This window comes from Heterodontus francisci, chromosome 38, assembly GCF_036365525.1.
Source record: "Heterodontus francisci isolate sHetFra1 chromosome 38, sHetFra1.hap1, whole genome shotgun sequence".
Lineage (NCBI taxonomy): Eukaryota > Metazoa > Chordata > Chondrichthyes > Heterodontiformes > Heterodontidae > Heterodontus > Heterodontus francisci.
In genome coordinates, this window is record NC_090408.1 from 23,802,559 (window position 1) to 23,818,505 (window position 15,947).

The 15,947-nt window shown below is 43.0% G+C and overlaps 1 protein-coding gene across 5 annotated transcripts in view; it reads right to left on the reverse strand.

Moving 5' to 3' along the window:
• Positions 1-15,947, reverse strand: part of rab27a (RAB27A, member RAS oncogene family) — a 123,986-nt gene that overhangs the window by 69,761 nt on the left and 38,278 nt on the right. For 2 of the 5 annotated variants that reach the window (XM_068017835.1, XM_068017836.1), the window contains exon 3: positions 13,108-13,222. The exons of 2 other annotated variants lie outside the window; for them this stretch is intronic. The gene's annotated coding sequence lies outside the window, so the exon portion shown is untranslated. Of the gene's footprint in view, positions 1-5,029; positions 5,155-13,107; positions 13,223-15,947 lie in introns of those variants that run through there. One more of the 5 variants, XM_068017839.1, reaches the window with a different exon arrangement.

A 15,947-nucleotide genomic window follows, 5' to 3' on the forward strand; every position in this document is an offset into this window, starting at 1 on the left:
GTGGGGGGGGGGGGGGAGGGGAGGTGGGTGGGAAAGAGCTCATGGAGCGTCCCTCCCACCATAAACATTCCACTGTAAATTGGTCAAAACCAGAGGTTGGTAGATTTTACAGTCCAAACGATCCATCAACTTGTATTTGATCCTGAAAAAATAAGTAGCTTTTATTCAGATCCTTGAATCATCCCATTATCTGGTGTAAAGATAGCATTTCCTAAAAATCCTTTTTTGGTTATTGGTAATTTCAACTGCCTTTCAACACAGACCACAAGAAAGCAGAGAGCAAGTCTGAGCGACTTAGAGAATGCAGGGTATGGCCATCATGTATTTATAATACATTTTATGCAGATATTTTAGAAAATGGGGGCATATACAAGAGATAATGGTGGCAGGCTCCACATGTCTAGTGTCAGCTGCCATTGCTAGATTATCAGTCGGATTAGAATAAAGGAACCCCTCTCAAGCTCCTAACAATGAAATATTTTCAGTAATATTTGTAAGAATGGGTTCCCAAAGGCTTAAAATAATTGCTAGAAACAAATTGTTTTGATTTGATATTTTAGGATGTGAAATTTCCCAGCCACAACCAAGATAAGCCAGGCAGAACAGCACACAAATCACTAAATTCCTCAATGGAAGCAGTAATATTCCATGAGAACCAGAATAAATCCCAGGACCATCAAACTCACTGTTCCAGCAGCCCCAGTCAACAAGTTATACCGAAATGAAACAAGGAATTCAAAAGTTACAGCTGTTCCAAAGGATTCAGATTCTCCCATTCAAGGTGTGTGCAGATAAGGTCAATGTGAACTAGAGTCCGAGATGACAAATGTTGTATCTGTTCAAGTTGTGCAGGAAATGAAGGGTAAACAACCGAAAGACCTACCCCCCAAAAACAGGACTTCACAATCAAATCAAACCAAAACTCCCCATATATTAGAGGTGATTCCATTGCACAGGACTTAGAGCACAGCAACAGGTCATTTGGCCCAACTGGTCAATGCTCACACAATCTTTCTCCCACCCCTATCAGCATATCCTAGTTCTTTCTCCTTCATGTGCTTATTTAGCTTCGCCTTAAATGCATCTACGTAATTCAACTGCTCCTGTACCTTCTTGTTGGTGCATTTGTGCCTCAGAAGCATTCATTTTATGAGCGATTCTCTACCAAACCCAACTAGGTGGACATCCTGAACTGAAGATTGCAGGCACCAGCTGGGGGCAATTGGGTTAGCTTCTTTGGCTCTGCCTTCTATATTAATGGTGCTACTAAAAGCAGCTCCATTGTACAGGGAAGGACCATCACTTCCAGATCCCCTACCTACCCACCAAAACAACCATCTTCAGCTTTCCATCAATGACCTTCCCTCCAACATAAGATCAGGAGTGAGGATGCTCACCAGTGATTGCACAGTATTCAGTTCCATTCACAATGCCCAGATACTGAAGCAGTCTGTGCCTGCATGCAGCAAGACCTGGACAACATTCAGGCTTGGAATGATAAGTGGCAAGTAAAATTCGCACCACACAGGTGGTGGGCAATGACCATCTCTAACCAGAGATAATCTAACAATCTCCCCTTGATGTTCAAAAGGTACTACCATCATTGAATCTCTTACTGTCATGCAGGCTCCCTCCTGCCAAGAATGAGGCACATTAACTTCACCACATGGACATTAAATTTCAAATTATTGCTGGGAAGAAGAGAAGGCTGGTGACAAGGGGTTGCCAGACCCCTGGCTGGAAAGACATTTTTGCATATTAACAGACAGTACTTGTAGACAAAGGAGCTTTTGCCCGCTCCAATTCAATCCACAAACAGACGTGGTCAGATTAGTTAGTCACATGCCTAACTGGCTGTTTCAGAGTTTGAACTGAGAGTTATTGAACTAGAAAGCTATTTGCTCCTGGACTGAAGCAGACCTCCTCTCCTGTCCTGTCTGCTCCTATCTCTTTCTCACGGAACTCCAAAAACCGACTGAAGATGCATGAGCCCCAAGAGAGAAAAGTCTCCTACAATGAACAAGGTTCAAGAAGAATACTGGACCCCAACGAAAAGGAAGATCCACCTACAATCAAGGACTCTACAGCGAGCTCAAAGAACCCCAACAACTCTTCAGGTATTACCTCAAACCTTTCCACTTTATTTTTATTCTGCTCTTTTCTGTCTCTATTTGCATGTGTATCGCGTATGCATGTTAGCGTAGGCGTGTCATGTATCCGTAGGCGTCAACCAAATTAGAGTTCAAGTTTAATAAAATTTCACCTTTCTTCTTTAAACCTAAGAAAGCCCGGTTGTGCTCGTTTCTTTGCCTTATAATTGGAAAGCGGTGAACAAGGATTCACCAAGTGGGAGCTAAAAAGTGTATAAAATTTAAACCCTGTTACAGCAGGGGAAGGCTGAAAAGGAACCCTAGTTCTTTTTCTCACCTGGTCAGAACACTCACCAACATCCTAGGGATTACCACTGACCAGACACTTAACTGAACCAGCCACAAATATGGTCGCTACAAAAGTAGATTCAGTTTCACCAAATACTGTCCTGATTGTAGCAATCTGTCCCATATACAGAGCTACAATCATTCCTTTATTTCTCCAGTCAGCTCTTGTTGCCTCCAGCACTTTCAACAGCTTTTGCCAGTTCACCCAATTGAAAGTATTTGGTGAAACTGAACCTGGTGTAATTGGGTGCGGGTGAGACAAGGCTGTCTACTATCACCATTGCTATTTAACATCTATGTGGAAGCACTAGATGAAATACAGAAAGGTGTCAAAGCAAGAGGTCAATTGGTGCAGGTGGAGAGATTAGATGACCAGGCTCTAGTGGCTAGTAAAGCAGAAGATCAATAGATACAAATGCAGAGAATGACTGCAGTGATAAAGGCTTACGGAATGAAAATTAATGTAAAAAAATGAAAGTTATCAAGATTACAAGAAATAATGGTGGGAAAACAGAGGTGAAGATAAATGGTCAACAGCTGGAACAGGTATCACAATTTAAAATTACCTAGGAAGCATCTTGTCAGAAGATGGTTACTGCCATAAAGAGTAGCACTAGAACAATGGCAGAGAATGCATTCTCTAAACATTAAGGATTTCTCAGTATAGGAATGAGTAGAGATTTTAAGAAAAGAATTATCAAGGCTGTGATTTGGAGTGTCTTCTTGTACGGGGCTGAAACGTGGACCTTGAGAAAAGTGGACATCCAAAGAGTAGAAAGTTGTGAAATGTGGTTCTGGAGAAGGATGGAGCAGGTTACTCAGAGAGAACATCAGAGCAATGAAGAAGTTTCAGGATGGTGGAGGAGATTAAATCATTAGTGAATATCAAAAAAGGCAACAAAAGGTTGGATTGGTCATATTCTAAGGCATGAGAACTTGTTGACTGAGGTGATTGAAGGAAGATTAGCGGAATGTAGCCCAAGAGGGAGAAAGAGAATGATTATGTTAGACAACTTGAAATTGAAAATGTGAGGCTACTATGAACCATAGGAGGAGGAAAGCACAAGACTGCGAGTTGTGGAGAAATTAGCAGAGGACCTGCCTTTAGGCAGTTCACGATAATAACAAGAGCAGACAAGTAGCTGGGTATTCTGTGGCGAGTGATTCACCTCCCGACTCCCCAAAGTCTTTTCAAATTCCACAAGGCATAAATCACTAGTGTGATTTACACTCTCCATTTACCTGGATGGGTGCAGCTCCAACAACACTCAAGAAACTGAACACCAACCAGGACAAAGCGGCCTGCTTGATCGGCACCCCATCCACCATCTTCAACATTCACTCCCTCCAACACCAGCGCACCAGGACTGCAGCATGCATCATCTACAAGATGCAGTGCAGCAACTCATGTAGCTTCTTTGATAGCATCTATCAAACCTACAACTGCAGCCCTTATCCTTCTAGGTGGTAGAAAATGCATGGGAACATCAACACCCCGAGGTTTCCCTCGAAGTCACACACCATCCTGACTTGGAAATACATAGCCATTCCTTTATTACTGCTAGGTCAAAACCCTGGAACTCCCTCCCTAACAGTATTGTGGCTGTACCTTCACACAACAGAATGTGACTGTTCAAAGCAGCAGCTCCCCATCACCTTTTTCAAGGCAATCAATACTGACCTTGACCACAACACACATCCCATGAATGATTTTTTTTTTTATAAAAGAAAAAAAAAGTTTGAAGAATGCTCACTTGGCCAAGATATGAACTGGCCACTCGTCCATGTGGAATTGTATTGAGTAACTCGCATGAGGTACAGAGAATTTTAACAAAAAGGGGCTGGAACAACACAACCTTCAAAATAAGTGCAAACAAATTAAACTAAACTAAGTAAATGCAGTCTATCTGGAAAACAAAACTTGGAAAGTTGTTGCGTGTAGTTGATCATAAACTGACCTTAGTATTGTTTTGCTTCCCAATTCCTGAACATTCAGGACTTCAAAACAAATGGTACCATATTAATCACCTTAGACGCAACATTTACCCAAAATAGCTTCTGAGAAGGCCATCACCAAATTCCCCTTTTCCAAGAACGTCACTATAAACAGTTTCAAATTTCTCATTTCAACTTGTTTAAAAACGCCAGAGTACATTTTGTGCAATAAACTACTTCACAGCGATCTTTTGGCAGGCAGCTCGGCTTAAAGTAATCACAGACAGTTGTACAAAAACAGGAATTTAGTGCCACAGTCCAAATGCATTACTACTCTGGCACGTAGAATGTGTTAAACACCCAGTTGTCATTTCTCTGCTGAACAGCTGCCAACCACTACTGGCACTTAAGGAGTTAAAATCCTTGAAAACTCCAAGCATTCACATCCGTGAAATAAAAAGCATATGGAGGAGACAGCAACATCTCAAAACCTTTTAGAAAGGTTAAAAGTAAAAAGCATTGTAGAATGCTTAACAGCAGCAAGGTTGTGGGGGGGGGGGGGGGGGGGGTGGGGGAAGCCTGGAATTCTGCAGCACTAAAACCACCGCCCTACAGCATTCAGTAACTCCTCTTCCAACATTCAAACCCATTCTTACCTGCTACCTGCAGTAGTTCTAGAATTTAAAGATTTTGTTCAAGTTAAAAATAGCTCGATTCACCCTGCTGCAGCACTTTTAACAGCTCCACCTGCAAAGCACACAGCATTTTAGCTTACGTGTCAGTGTTTGTATTCGGTCAGGAACTTCCTGAAATGAAGGCGTGGCAACCGTGTGTGTAGTAGTGGAGAATTAAGGTGAGTGACAGGTTTTAAGTTACTTCGCCACCCTAAATACTATTACATGTTTCTAAGCATTTAAAAAGGTACCAGTGGAGGCCAATGCCTGGATTTAGCAAGTGAGTAAAATGAATAAATGAGTCCAAAGTCACAAACAGCTTGGTGTGTTAAAATAAAAGAATCCTTGAAACGCAATCGCATATTTATTTCAAGTTTCAAAAGGTTATAGACGGGATAGAGGGGGATGTAAAAGGGGTGGGGAGTTGCATTACTGGTTAAGGAGAATATCACAGCTGTACTGCGGGAGGACACCTCAGAGGGGTCATGCAGCGAGGCAATATGGGTGGAGCTCAGGAATAGGAAGGGTGCAGTCACGATGTTGGGGGTTTACTACAGGCCTCCCAACAGCCAGCGGGAGGTAGAGGAGTAGATATGTAGACAGATTTTGGAAAGATGTAAAGGTAACAGGGTTGTAGTGGTGGGTGATTTTAACTTCCCCAATATTGACTGGGACTCACTTAGTGCTAAGGGGGCTTGGATGGGGCAGAATTTGTGAGAAGCATCCAGGAGGACTTCTTGAAACAGTATGTAGATAGTCCAAATAGGGATGGGGCCATTCTGGACCTGGTATCGGGGAATGAGCCCGGCCAGGTGGTCGAAGTTTCAGTGGGGAAGCATTTCGGAAGCAGTGACCATAATTCCATAAGTTTTAAGGTACTTGTGGATAAGGAGAAGAGTAGTCCTCGGGTGAAGGTGCTAAATTAGGGGAAGGCTAATTATAACAATATTAGGCAGGAACTGAAGAATTTAGATTGGGGGCGGCTGTTTGAGGGCAAGTTAACATCTGACATGTGGGAGTCTTTCAAACGTCAGCTGATTAGAATCCAGGACCAGCATGTTCCTGTGAGGAAGAAAGACAAGTTTGGCAAGTTTCGGGAAGCTTGGATAATACGGGATATTGTGAGCCTAGTCAAAAAGAAAAAGGAAGCATTTGTAACGGCTGGAAGGCTAGGAACAGATGAAGCACTTGAGGAATATAAAGACAGTAGGAAGGAACTTAAGCAAGGAGTTAGGAGGGCTAAAAGGGGTCATGAAAAGTCATTGGCAAACAGGATTAAGGAAAATCCCAAGGCTTTTTAGACATATATAAAGAGCAAGAGGGTAACTGGGGAAAGGGTTGACCCACTCAAGGACAGAGATGGGAATCTATGCGTGGAGCCAGAGGAAATGGGTGAGGTGCTAAATGAGTACTTTGCATCAGTATTCACCAAGGAGAAGGACTTGGTGGATGATGAGCCTAGGGGAGGGAGTGCAGATAGTCTCAGTCATCTCATTATCAAAAAGGAGGTGGTGTTGGGTGTCTTGCAAAGCATTAAGGTAGATAAGTCCCCAGGGCCTGATGGGATCTGCCCTAGAATACTGAGGGAGGCAAGGGAAGAAATTGCTGGGGCCTTGACAGAAATTTTTGCATCCTCATTGGCTACAGGTGAGGTCCCAGAGGACTGGAGAATAGCCAATGTTGTTCCTTTGTTTAAGAAGGGTGGTGAGGATAATCCAGGAAATTATAGGCCGCTGAGCCTTACATCAGTGGTAGGGAAATTATTAGAGAGGATTCTTCGGGACAGGATTTACTCCCATTTGGAAACAAACGAACTTATTAGCGAGAGACAGCACGGTTTTGTGAAGGGGAGGTCGTGTCTTACTAATTTGATTGAGTTTTTTGAGGAAGTGACGAAGATGATTGATGAGGGAAGGGCAGTGGATATTGTCTATATGGACTTTAGTAAAGCCTTTGACAAGGTCCCGCATGGCAGACTGGTGCAAAAGGAGAAGTCACAAGGGATCAGAGGTGAGCTGGCAAGATGGATACAGAACTGGCTCAGTCACAGAAGACAGAGGGTAGCAGTGGAAGGGTGTTTTTCTGAATGGAGGGATGTGACTAGTGGTGTTCCGCAGGGATCAGTGCTGGGACCTTTGCTGTTTGTAGTATATATAAATGATTTGGAGGAAAATGTAGCTGGTCTGATTAGTAAGTTTGCAGACGACACAAAGGTTGGTGGAGTTGCAGATCATGATGAGGATTGTCAGAGGATACAGCAGGATATAGATCGGTTGGAGACTTGGGCGGAGAAATGGCAGATGGAGTTTAATCCGGACAAATGTGAGGTAATGCATTTTGGAAGGTCTAATGCAGGTGGGAGGTATACAGTAAATGGCAGAACCCTTAGGAGTATTGACAGGCAGAGAGATCTGGGTGTACAGGTCCACAGGTCACTGAAAGTGGCAATGCAGGTGGATAAGGTAGTCAAGAAGGCATACAGCATGCTTGCCTTCATCGGTCGGGGCATAGAGTATAAAAATTGGCAAGTCATGTTGCAGCTGTACAGAAGCTTAGTTAGGCCACACTTAGAATATTGCGTGCAATTCTGGTCGCCACACTACCAGAAGGACGTGGAGGCTTTGGAGAGGGTACAGAGGTGGTTTACCAGGATGTTGCCTGGTCTGGAGGGTATTAGCTATGAGGAGAGGTTGGAAAAACTCGGATTGTTTTCACTGGAACGACGGAGGTGGAGGGGCGACATGATAGAGGTTTACAAAGTTATGAGTGGCATGGACAGAGTGGATAGTCAGAAGCTTTTTCCCAGGGTGGAAGAGTCAGTTACTAGGGGACATAGGTTTAAGGTGTGAGGGACAAAGTTTAGAGGGGATGTGCGAGGCAAGTTTTTTTTTTTAAACAGAGAGGGTGGTGAGTGCCTGGAACTTGCTGCCAGGGGAGGTGGTGGAAGCAGATACGATAGCGACGTTTAAGAGACATCTTGACAAATATATGAATAGGAAGGGAATAGAGGGATATGGGCCCCGGAAGTGCAGAAGGTGTTAGTTTCGGCAGGCATCAAGATCGGCACAGGCTTGGAGGGCTGAATGGCCTGTTGCTGTGCTGTACTGTTCTTTGTTATCATTTGTGGACGAGGTGTGACAGTGGAAATTTGGGCAGCAGTTGGAGAAAATTGTGCTCACAATCTCGGCTGAAAAATGGTTCAATATTCCAATAACATCGGGAGGCCAATAATGTGACACTGGAGCACCTGATGTGTGAAATTCCACAGGCACTAGCTCTTATTTCCAGGCACACAGAGGCCTACTACATGGGCAATATAGGCCTCATAGCTCTGTCTGCACTCAGTTCTTGCGCAAACTGTCATTAGGAAGGCCGCATAAACCGGACAAGGCTCATAAAAAGGCCCCCATAATTTGAGAGACGTAGTGGCTTTCCCATAATCCCAGGGATGAGTCCATATGTAAACTCTGCGAATCTCTTGGATGTTGCCTGGGGTCCTCCGCAACCCCAACTTGGTGTCAATTGAATTTAGCGTCCTTATGTGGCGTTGACTGGTCGTCCCCTACTGTTACGACCAGGTGAGGTGTCGAGGGGTCTTTTACTGTCTTCACCTGGTCTTATAATAACAGGGTTTAATTTTCAACACACTGTTTTGAGCTCCCCCTTTGGTGAATCCTTGTTCACTGCTTTCCAATTATAAAAGGAAAAGAAATGAACACACCAGGTTTTCTTAGGTTTAAAGAAGAAAAGTGAAATTTATTAAACCTTAAACTTAAACTCTAAGTCGGTTAACACCTATGGTTACATGCCGTGCCCACGCTAGCATGCACACGTGATACACACATGCAAATAGGGACAGAAAAGAGAAGAAAAGTAAAGTGGCGAGGTTTGAGGCAATCTCTGAAGAGGGTTTTTTTTTTTTAAACTGTGCTTCAAGCTTGCTGTAGGATCCTTGGTTGTAGTTAGTCTTGCTTTTTGTTGGGGCCCAGTATTCTTCTTAAACCTTTTTCACTGTAGGAGACTTTTCTCTCTTGGGGTTCATATGTCTTCAATGGTTTCCGAAGCTGGTTGAGTGAGATGAACGCAGACAGGAGGAGAGATGTTCTCAGTCCAGGAGAAAAACAGCTTTGAGTTTTAAAACTGTGGCCAGTTCAAATGCAAAAAACTCCAACAGTCAATTAGTCATGTGACTAAACTGGTCTGACTACCAGTGTTGGTGGATTCGGCTATTTTAGCAGTTAATCTGGAATGCTTCAACAACTGGTAATAAAAAGTCCATTGTGGATTAAATTGGAGCAGGAAGTGGCTCCTTTGTCCGTTCCAAGTACTGTCTGTTACTACTGTTATCTACTTAGTGTCAGCTGTGGCTCACTTGGTAGCACTCGTGTCTGTCACAAGTCCCACTCCAGGGCTTGAGCACAAAAATCAAGGCTGATACGCCAGTGCAGTACGGAGGGAGTGCGGAGTGCTGCACTGCCAGAGATGCCATCTTTCAGACGACAGGTTAAACGGAGGACCCATCTGCTTGCTTGGGTGGATGCAAAAGATCCAATGGCACTATAAAGAGCGGTGGTGGGGGGGTGGAGTTTCCCTGTGTCCAGGCCAATAATTTATGCCCTTTACTCATCACAAAATCAGATTATCTGGTCATTATCACATCACTGTTTGTGGAGTTTGCTGTGCGCAAACTGGGTGCTGCATTTCCTGCATTACAACATACAGTCAGTCAGAGTTATACAGCACCGAAACAGGCCCTTCGGCCCATCGTGTCTGTGCCTGACATCAGGTACCTAACTATTCTAATCCCATTTTCCAGCACTTGGCCCGTAGCCTTGTATGCTTTGGCGTTTTAAGGGCTCATCTAAATACTTCTTAAATGTTGCGAGTGTTCACTGTGTGAATACACTTTTTTTTAAAAAAGTACTTCATTCCCTCGAAAGCACTTTGAGATGTCCAGTGGTCATGAAAGCACTTTCTTAATGCAAGTCTTTTTACTTGTAACAGAAATCTTTACTACTGAAGCAGTGTGGAAATAAGAGAACCTACACTGTTGCTCCAAAGACTGGATTTAATATAAAAGCAAAATACTGCGGATGCTGGAAATCTGAAACAAAAACAAGAAATGCTGGATTCATTCAGCAGGTCTGGCAGCATCTGTGGAAAGAGAAGCAGAGTTAACGTTTCGGGTCAGTGACCCTTCTTCGGAACTCTTCGGAATTCCGACTGGATTTAATATATTCACTGGAGAGTGACTGCAACACTGCTACGAACACACAAGAGCTCAGAGAAAGTGTTGGGATTGCTTTAAAAGGTGCAGTGCTGGCCAATAAGAAGCTGTGGTCACAGTGCAAGGAGCAGTTTCACACTACTACATGCACCTTGACTGGTTCAAGCTGGTAAATTATACAGGCAAGTGTTTTGTTTAAGAATGCTCCAAAGGGAGAAAAGTACTATTGTACTAAAAGCAAACCGATTCCCTTGGGGATTCAACTGCTTTTGTTTTGGGCTGTCTTGGGGCCTTTTGAAGCCTCGGTACAGGCTTGAAGTCAGTTCTCAAGGCAACGGAGGTTTTACTAGGCCTACTGGAACAGATACTGACCAGAATCCTCACAGTATACTGGGAGCACCCCACAAGACACTCCCCTAGAGTCTCTACCAGATAGAAGGGGAATGGTTAGCAGAATTCCACTATTTCAACCCTCCTCCCAAATGAGTATTTTCAATAGAACATCTTAAAGAACAAAACAGGTTATACAAATATAAATACACATTGCTTTTCAATATCTTCAAGGGCAATTCCAACATAGCTTTCAGTGATTACTCAATGTTCTATAGGTGTTCAACTTATGGATGGAAGCAACTGCTACATTTAGTGATTTTCCACTGAGGAAGACAACACACATACATGGCAGCCATTATGTTGCTCCTTTTCATGACTTAATTATTTACATCGAATCATTAATTTGGCAAATGCCACTGAATTCAAATGTGTTTTTGATGCATTAAAATCAAATATTTCTTTTAACACCCAATTGTATTTTGCAAGATAGATGCATGATGCCACACAGGCACTTTAAAATCAACTATTTGTACTGCAGGAAATCCACCACTAGATTGGAGCAGGGCAGGGCAGGTCAACCCAAACCATCATAAAAGCCTAATTGTCGATCAGACATTCTAGATTCATTTGCAGTATTAGCTGAAGAGAAAAAAAAATCATTCCTAATGCTGGAGTATTAGAATCTCGTCGAGTTGCAATCGCAGCTTCTAAAAAGTGAACTGTTTGGAAAAGTGTTTCGTGAAGCTCTTTTTAAAAAAACACAGAGGTGGTGTCGATCTGATCTATTCCCAGCTCTGACGCAACTGCCAATACTCTGAGTCAGAATCTAGCATGGAGGGTGCAAATTAATTCGCCCTTCAGGAAAAATAAGTCATCGCGGCTTGCTATCTCCACCTGATGACGGGAACTTAAGGGGGAGAAAAAAAAAGGAAGAATTGAGCCCGTCAACTTCACTAACAATAGGTTGCAAATGTAAAGCAACTTTATGATAAATGAACAGGGGGTGGGATGCTACAGATTCATTTTAAATCAGCTCAAATGCTGGAAAATAAACTCGAAGGTGGCATAAAACAACTCTTCACATCAGAGCACAAGCATTGTATAACATGAAGGAAACCATTTGTCCCAAACCAAGTTACATAGCAATATCATACTTCAGGATACACAGTCCTACGGTTTGCAGCACTTTGAATTCAAGAACTGAAGTCCTTATTCATTCACCGTCACACATTATAAATCAATTGGATTTTTATTTAAAAGATAAAAAGCTATTTCACTGAATTAAATCAGAACCAGTAAACCCAAAGCTGCCTCACTGATTTTAAAGTTGGTGGATCAAAGTTGAAGTCTTCATAACATTTCAGGATTTGGGGGAGTGACATGGGTGGGGAAGACAGTGGTGTAGTGGTCGTGTCAAAAGTCCGAGTGTATCAGGCCTGTGTCCTCAGTACCTTGCTCTACGGCAGCGAGGCCTGGACAACGTATGCCAGCCAAGAGCGACGTCTCAATTCATTCCATCTTCGCTGCCTTCGGAGAATACTTGGCATCAGGTGGCAGGACTATATCTCCAACACAGAAGTCCTTGAAGCGGCCAACACCCCCAGCTTATACACACTACTGAGTCAGCGGCGCTTGAGATGGCTTGGCCATGTGAGCTGCATGGAAGATGGCAGGATCCCCAAAGACACATTGTACAGCGAGCTCGCCACTGGTATCAGACCCACCGGCCGTCCATGTCTCCGTTATAAAGACGTCTGCAAACGCGACATGAAATCGTGTGACATTGATCACAAGTCGTGGGAGTCAGTTGCCAGCATTCACCAGAGCTGGCGGGCAGCCATAAAGACAGGGCTAAATTGTGGCGAGTCGAAGAGACTTAGTAGTTGGCAGGAAAAAAGACAGAGGCGCAAGGGGAGAGCCAACTGTGCAACAGCCCCAACAAACAAATTTCTCTGCAGCACCTGTGGAAGAGCCTGTCACTCCAGAATTGGCCTTTATAGCCACTCCAGGCGCTGCTTCACAAACCACTGACCCCCTCCAGGCGCGTATCCATTGTCTCTCGAGATAAGGAGGCCCAAAAGAAAGAAGAAGTGGTCGTGTCACTGGACTAGTAATCCAGAGGCCCAGGCTAATACCCTGGGGACACAGGTTTAAATCCCAACACAGCAGCTGGTGGAATTTAAATTCAGTTAATAAATAAGAATGTGGAATTGAAAGCTAGTCTCAGTAATGGTGCCATGAAATTATGGTCGACTGTCAGAAAAACCCATCTGATTCACCAAGTCCTTTAGGGAAGGAAATCTGCTGTCCTTACCTGGTCTGGCCTACATGTGACTCCAGACCCACAGCAATGTGGTTGACTCTTAAATGCCCTAGCCAGCCACTCAGTTCAAGGGCAATTAGGAATGACGCCCACATCCCAGGAAAGAAGATAACGAACAAAACCAACCATAATATAAAAAAAAGCTCTCCTGTTAAGCATTGTGCAAACTGCTCATACCTTAGAACGATGTGAAAAATGCAGCCCAGTGTCCAAACCTTGAGCGTCCAATTCCACTATGAAGCAAACTCCAATGTCCTGGCTTGATCACAAAATGTCTGTTTCATCCAGAATGCTGAGATGGGAAGGGAAAGAGAGGGAGAGAGAGGGTGTGAGTGAGAGTGAGAAAGATTTCAAGAAAGCCAGAACACTCCGACCACCTAACAGGGGCCTTACCCAATGCACAAAACTGCTGAATGCATAACCAGAGAGCGAGAGTGTGACACAGACAGAGCGAGAGCGAGAGAGAGAGAGAGAGAGAGACAGAGACAGAGACAGAGACAGAGACAGAGTGAGAGTGAGAGTGAGAGCGACAAACTTACACAGCAAATCCAATAAACACAAGACGCTGTCACCAACGACAAAGATTGCAGCCTTTCCTAATAGGCATCAGCTGCTTATCATGTGGTCCTACAGACTGATCATGGGCCTGTTCATTCAGCACACATTATCCAATTAAACACTGAAACCATGTCTCCTCAAGACTAACCAAATCCTTGAATATTTTGAAACTTCAATACGGAGTAAAATGCATTTTTTAAAAATTAGTCCAGTTACCCGTGTTAGTTGAGGACCATTCATCCAAAGCAGATGTAGGAAACTTAAGGATTTTTTAAAAATTGTGTTCAACTTTAAAATGAAAGTTGTGTGTCAACCACACACCTGTCATACCTGTATTGTTTTGGCTCAAATATCATTCATAAACAGCCATAAAACACAACTGAATAGTTATTGAACATACAAATCAATAGTTAGCAAAAGTACCAAGAAGTTATGAAAAAGGTCAGTAAAGATCTAGTTTAAAAAAATACTAGATCAGAAAATAGTTTCTACTGCCATCCTGGTTGCTCGGTAACTCAAAAGGCCTAATATTAAATAGAAGGTTTCAAAAACAAAACCCATGTAATGTTTTATATTCAAGTTAAGCTTTTGGGTCAAAATCCTGGAACTCCCTTCCTAACAGCACTGTCGGTGCACCTACACCCCAAGAACTACAGCGGTTCAAGACAGCAGCTCACCACCACCTTCTCAAGGGCAATCAGCGATGGGCAATAAATGCTGGCTTAGCCAGCGATGCCCAAATCCCATGAACGATTAAAAAGCATTTCAGCTGCCTATGAAATCCCTCCAAACAATCCTCTTTGGAGGCTGGATTTTTGAACTTACAAGAATTTTTCCAACGGAAGAGCCTCAACTAGGCAGCCAAAGGCTCCCTTTCCTATGAATCTAATGAAGACATTTTGCAGCAGGGCCAGAACATCAGATAGGTTGATCTTCTTTGACGGACAGCAAAAAAACGTGGTCACTGGCACAGCACATTGTTTATAAAACCACCTTTCTCTCCCAATGATAGAAAACATTGGCTAACACCAACCAAAACAATATAAAATTGACAGAAAAAGCCCTTGCTGTGGGTATATTTTGTTTATAATATACAAAGCACAAACATACTACAGTTCGAAAACCAACTGGGTCAGTTGGTAGCACTGTCACGAGTCAGAAGGTCGTGGGTTCAAGTCCAACTGATGTATGTAGCCTTGGTCAACGCTGCAGTAACCAAAAGGAGTTCTGCAACAGTACAAGTGGCATCTACTCAAGATTTTAAACCACAGGCACTCTGGGCCTGTGTTCCATTCCTCACTGACTGCCCTAGCCCCTGACAGGATCCTGAACTATGAGCACCACCACAAAAGGAGGTGATCTACTGAAATGCCTACATTTTGCAGAAGATTTTGCTGTTCACATTTGTTACACTGCATTAAAGCTACCAACACTGGCCAGTAAACATCTGGCGGTGATGTCACTAATTTTAATATCATGGTTAAGCTTTAATGGCGAATAGTAAAAGAATAAAAGATGACCCAATTAAGATGTCGCTCAATGATTAAAAAAAACTTGCTGATTGAGGTTTTGTATATTTTTCTTAAATGGCCAATCTGCCAGAATTTTAATACTGCTATTTATGTCAAACACGAACACAAACCCAGAGGAAAATATAAAGCTTGGTAAAGTTCTAATGGATATTTCCTGGTGAGAAGGCAATCTGCTTCCAAAGCGGAAAACTGGGAGGCATTCGCCGCCCTGGTACATGACATTATTGTTCCACCAACCTGTGCTGATCTTCCATGAGGCAGAACTACTACAATTTAATTTAAAATTCCCATTAGAAGTAAACAACCTTTAGTCATAAAGTGACATGTAAACTGAAGCATTCAATTTAAAGACACCCATCGCTGTTGATATTGGTTACACCTGTAGCACATGAATTTATATATTTTTTTTAAAAATAAAACTTGAAGAAAGAGACAGGATACAATTTCTACACTGGTTGAAAATACATCAAGGTAACTAATATGCCAGCCTACATTGTTTGTCTTACTTCATTTTATCCTCTCTTTTGTAGGTTTTCTTTGTCCCATACATTGTTCCCTGCTCAAGAAAAAAAGTGACAGGCTTCAGAGTCTCGGGCCTCTTTCGAAGTCAGCACAAGTACAAGAGTAACTCTCTCACTTATTCGTCTTCCACACTGTATTCTCTCATACACCCAAAGATCTGAAATGGGTTGGATAAAACTTCTAAGGGCTTATCAGCTAATATCATACTATTCCAATTTATTTGTTACAGGCATAAACAGTTTCGTCACGAGCTCAACAGGCTCAGCCTTTATGAAAGAGTGGCTACAGTTATGGACCGAGTGGGAATCACTAAAATTGGCTGGATTAGGCACGCAAGGCCCCATTCCCCAGCTCAGGGAGAAGTGCACTTCAATGAAGCATTGCTCTGCAGGATTAGGCTTTTAA